The following is a 6,000-nucleotide window of genomic DNA, read 5'->3' as shown; positions in this document are numbered from 1 at the left end:
AGTTGCACGGGAGAATGTGAAAAGTGTTTATATGTAGTAAAAACCTGAGAAATCCGTCCGTTTTCGTCATTTGTTATCGAATCGACTTAAAGCCAAATCGTCACATTGGCCGCTCTGCTCTCTGAAACGGTTGTACTTATCGTCTGCAAAGCTATGTCGCGTACTGCGGTATTCGGAGACACTAAACGCACCATAGTAGAACACAGATGAAGCTTCTAAGATGATGTAATAGGCAGTAAGAAATAGTACAATTCAAGTTTTAGATATCGTTATTGACTTTTTAGCTGGCTTTGGTGCCTTGGTCATGGGCTATGACCTTAAGATTCTGCATGAAAGGAGGACTAGCAGCCGAGTTGCACGGGAGAATGTGAAAAGTGTTTATATCTAGTAAAAACCTGAGAAATCCGTCCGTTTGCGTCATTTGTTATCGAATCGACTTAAAGCCAGATCGTCACATTGGCCGCTCTTCTCTCTGAAACCGTTGTACTTATCGTCTGCAAAGCTATGTCGCGTGCTGCGATATGCGGAGACACTAAAAGCACCATAGTAGAACACAGATGAAGCTTCTAAGTTGATGTAATAGCCAGTAAGAAGTAGTACAATTCAAGTTTTAGATATTGATTATTGACTTTTTAGCTGGCTTTGGTGCCTTGGACATGATCTAGGACCTTAAGATTCTGCATGAAAGAAGGACTAGCAGCCGAGTTGCCCGGGAGAATGTGAAAAGTGTTCATATGTATTAAAAATCTGAGAAATCCGTCCGTTTTCGTCATTTTTTTATCCAATCGAGTTAAAGCCAGATCGTCACATTGGCCGCTCTTCTCTCTTAAACGGTTGTACTTATCGTCTGCAAAACTATGTCGCGTGCTGCGGTATGCGGAGAAACTAAAAGCACCGTAGTAGAACATAGATGAAGGTTCTAAGTTGGTGTAATAGCCAGTAAGAGGTAGTCCAATTCAAGTTTTAGGTATCGATTATTGACTTTTTAGCTGGCTTTGGTGCCTTGGACATGAGCTAGGACCTTAAGATTCTGCATAAAAGGAGGACTAGCAGCCGAGTTACACGGGAGAATGTGAAAAGTGTTCATATGTAGTAAAAACCTGAGACATCCGTCCGTTTTCGTCATTTGTTATCGAATCGACTTAAAGCCAGATCGCAACATTAGCCGCTCTTCTCTCTAAAACGGTTGTACTTATCGTCTGCAAAGCTGTGTCGCGTGCTGCGGTATGCGGAGAAACTAAAAGCACCGTAGTAGAACATAGATGAAGCATCTAAGTTGATGTAATAGCCAGTAAGAAGTAGTCCAATTCAAGTTTTAGGTATCGATTATTGACTTTTTAGATGGCTTTGGTGACTTGGACATGAGCTAGGACCTTAAGATTCTGCATGAAAGGAGGACTAGCAGCCGAGTTGCACGGGAGAATGTGAAAAGTGTTTATATGTAGTAAAAACCTGAGAAATCCGTCCGTTTTCGTCATTTGTTATCGACTCGACTTAAAGCCAAATCGTCACATTGGCCGCTCTGCTCTCTGAAACGGTTGTACTTATCGTCTGCAAAGCTATGTCGCATACTGCGGTATTCGGAGACACTAAACGCACCATAGTAGAACACAGATGAAGTTTCTAAGTTGATGTAATAGCCAGTAAGAAGTAGTACAATTCAAGTTTTAGATATTGATTATTGACTTTTTAGCTGGCTTTGGTGCCTTGGACATGATCTAGGACCTTAAGATTCTGCATGAAAGATGGACTAGCAGCCGAGTTGCCCGGGAGAATGTGAAAAGTGTTCATATGTAGTAAAAAACTTAGAAATCCGTCCGTTTTCGTCATTTTTTTATCCAATCGACTTAAAGCCAGATCGTCAGATTGGCCGCTCTTCTCTCTGAAAAGGTTGTACTTATCGTCTGTAAAACTATGTCGCGTGCTGCGGTATGCGGAGAAACTAAAAGCACCGTAGTAGAACATTGATGAAGGTTCTAAGTTGATGTAATAGCCAGTAAGAAGTAGTCCAATTCTAGTTTTAGGTATCGATTATTGACTTTTTAGCTGGCTTTTGTGCCTTGGACATGAGCTAGGACCTTAAGATTCTGGATAAAAGGAGGAGTAGCAGCCGAGTTGAACGGGAGAATGTGAAAAGTGTTCATATGTACTAAAAAATTGAGAAATCCATCCGTATTCGTCATTTCTTATCGAATCGACTTAAAGCCAGATCGTAACATTGGCCGCTCTTCTCTCTAAAACGGTTGTACTTATCGTCTGCAAAGCTATGTCGCGTGCTGCGGTATGCGGAGACACAAAAATCACCATAGTAGAACACAGATGAAGCTTTAAAGTTGATGTTATAGCCAGTAAGAAGTAGTAGAATTCAAGTTTTAGGTATCGTTTATTGATTTTTAGCTGGCTTCGGTGCCTTGGACATGAGCTAGGACCTTAAGATTCTGCATGAAATTAGGACTAGCAGCCGAGTTGCACGGGAGAATGTGAAAGGTGTTCATATGTAGTAAAAACCTGAGAAATCGGTCCGTTTTCGTCATTTGTTATCAAATCGACTTATAGCCAGATCGTCACATTGGCCGCTCTTCTCTCTGAAACGTTTGTACTTATCGTCTGCAGAGCTATGTCGCGTGCTGCGGTATGTGGAGACACTAAAATCACCATAGTAGAACACAGATGAAGCTTCTAAGTTGATGTAATAGCCAGTAAGAAATAGTACAATTCAAGTTTTAGGTATCGATTATTGACTTTTTAGCTGGCTTCGGTGCCTTGGACATGAGCTAGGACCTTGAGATTCGGCATGAAAGGAGGACTAGCAGCCGAGTTGCACGGTAGAATGTGAAAAGTGTTCATATGTAGTAAAAACCTGAGAAATCCGTCCGTTTTCGTCATTTGTTATCGAATCGACTTAAAGCCAGATCGTCACATTGGCCGCTCTTCTCTCTTAAACGGTTGTACTTATCGTCTGCAGAGCTATGTCGCGTGCTGCGGTATGTGGAGACACTAAAATCACCATAGTAGAACACAGATGAAGCTTCTAAGTTGATGTAATAGCCAGTAAGAAATAGTACAATTCAAGTTTTAGGTATCGATTATTGACTTTTTAGCTGGCTTTGGTGCCTTGGACATGAGCTAGGACCTTGAGATTCGGCATGAAAGGAGGACTAGCAGCCGAGTTGCACGGTAGAATGTGAAAAGTGTTCATATGTAGTAAAAACCTGAGAAATCCGTCCGTTTTCGTCATTTGTTATCGAATCGACTTAAAGCCAGATCGTCACATTGGCCGCTCTTTTCTCTGAAACGGTTGTACTTATCGTCTGCAAAGCTATGTCGCGTGCTGCGGTATGCGGAGACACTAAAATCACCATAGTAGAACACAGATGAAGCTTTTAAGTTGATGTAATAGCCAGTAAGAAGTAGTAGAACTCAAGTTTTAGGTATCGATTATTGATTTTTAGCTGGCTTCGGTGCCTTGGACATGAGCTAGGACCTTAAGATTGTGCATGAAATTAGGACTGGCAGCCGAGTTGCACGGGAGAATGTGAAAGGTGTTCATATGTAGTAAAAACCTGAGAAATCGGTCCGTTTTCGTCATTTGTTATCGAATCGACTTATAGATAGATCGTCAAATTGGCCGCTCATCTCTCAGAAACGTTTGTACTTATCGTCTGCAAAGCTATGTCGCGTGCTGCGGTATGCAGGGACGCTAAAATCACCATAGTAGAACACAGATGAAGCTTCTAAGTTGATGCAATAGCCAGTAAGAAGTAGTACAATTAATGTTTTAGGTATCGATTATTGACTTTTTAGCTGGCTTCGGTGCCTTGGACATGAGCTAGGACCTTAAGATTCTGCATGAGAGGAGGACTAGCAGAGGAGTTGCACGGGAGAATGTGAAAAGTGTTCATATGTAGTAAAAACCTGAAAATTCCGTGCGATTTCGTCATTTGTTATCGAATCGACTTAAAGCCAGATGGACACATTGGCCGCTCTTCTCTCTTAAACGGTTGTACTTATCGTCTGCAGAGCTATGTCGCGTGCTGCGGTATGTGGAGGCACTAAAATCACCATAGTAGAACACAGATGAAGCTTCTAAGTTGATGTAATAGCCAGTAAGAAATAGTACAATTCAAGTTTTAGGTATGGATTATTGACTTTTTAGCTGGCTTTGGTGCCTTGGACATGAGCTAGGACCTTGACATTCGGCATGAAAGGAGGACTAGCAGCCGAGTTGCACGGTAGAATGTGAAAAGTGTTCATATGTAGTAAAAACCTGAGAAATCCGTCCGTTTTCGTCATTTGTTATCGACTTAAAGCCAGATCGTCACATTGGCCGCTCTTCTCTCTGAAACGGTTGTACTTATCGTCTGCAAAGCTATGACGCGTACTGCGATATTCGGAGACACTAAAAACACTATAGTAGAACACAGATGAAGCTTTTAAGGTGATGTAATAGCCAGTAAGAAGTAGTACAATTCAATTTTTAGGTATCGGTTATTGACATTTTAGCTGGCTTTGGTGCCTTGGACATGAGCCAGGACCTTAAGATTCAGCATGAAAGTAGGACTAGCAGCCGAGTTGCACGGGAGAATGTGAAAAGTGTTCAAATGTAGTAAAAACCTGAGAAATCCGTCCGTTTTCGTCATTTGTTATCGAATCGACTTAAAGCCAAATCGGCACATTGGCAGCTCTGCTCTCTGAAACGTTTGTACTTATCGTCTGCAATGCTATGTCGCGTACTGCGGTATTCGGAGACACTAAACGCACCATAGTAGAACACAGATGAAGCTTCTAAGATGATATAATAGCCAGTAAGAAATAGTACAATTCAAGTTCTAGGTATAGTTATTGACTTTTTAGCTGGCTTTGGTGCCTTGGACATGAGCTATGACCTTACGATTCTGCATGAAAGGAGGACTAGCACTCGAGTTGCAATGGAGAATGTGAAAAGTGTTCATATGTAGTAAAAACCTCAGAAATCCGTCCGTTTTCGTCATTTGTTATCGAATCGACTTAAAGCCAGATCGTCACATTTGCCGTTCTTCTCTCTGAATCCGTTGTACTTATCGTCTGCAAAGCTATGTCGCGTGCTGCGGTATGCGGAGACACTAAAAGCACCATAGTAGAACACAGATGAAGCTTCTAAGTTGATGTAATAGCCAGTAAGAAGTAGTAGAATTCAAGTTGTAGGTATCGATTATTGACTTTTTAGGTGGCTTTGGTGACTTGGACATGAGCTAGGACCTTAAGATTCTGCATGAAAGGAGGACTAGCACCCGAGTTGCACGGGACAATGTGAAAAGAGTTCATAAGGAGTAAAAACCAACCTGAGAAATCGGTCCATTTTCGTCATTTGTTATCGAATCGACTTATCGCCAGATCGTCACATTGGCCGCTCTTCTCTCTGAAACGGTTGTACTTATCGTCTGCAAAGCTATGTCGCGTACTGTTGTATTCGGAGACACTAAACGCACCATAGTAGAACACAGATGAAGCTTCTAAGATGATATAATAGCCAGTAAGAAATAGTAGAATTCAAGTTTTAGGTATTCTTACTGACTTTTTAGCTGGCTTTGGTGCCTTGGACATGAGCTATGACCTTAAGATTCTGCATGAAAGGAGGACTAGCACCCGAGTTGCACGGGAGAATGTGAAAAGTGTTCATATGTAGTAAAAACCTGAGAAATCCGTCCGTTTTCGTCATTTGTTATCTAATCGACTTTAAGCCAGATCGTCACATTTGCCGTTCTTCTCTCTGAAACCGTTGTACTTATCGTCTGCAAAGCTATGTCGCGTGCTGCGGTATGCGGAGACACTAAAAGCACCATAGTAGAACACAGATGAAGCTTTTAAGTTGATGAAATAGCCAGTAAGAAGTAGTCCAATTCAAGTTTTTGGTATCGATTATTGATTTTTAGCTGGCTTCGGTGCCTTGGACATGAGCTAGGACCTTAAGATTCTGCACGAAATTAGGACTAGCAGCCGAGTTGCACGGGAGAATGTGAA

The sequence above is a fragment of the Schistocerca gregaria genome, unplaced genomic scaffold (assembly GCF_023897955.1).
Source record: "Schistocerca gregaria isolate iqSchGreg1 unplaced genomic scaffold, iqSchGreg1.2 ptg000327l, whole genome shotgun sequence".
Lineage (NCBI taxonomy): Eukaryota > Metazoa > Arthropoda > Insecta > Orthoptera > Acrididae > Schistocerca > Schistocerca gregaria.
The sequence above is the reverse complement of the archived record's forward strand: the minus strand, read 5'-3'. Positions refer to the sequence as shown.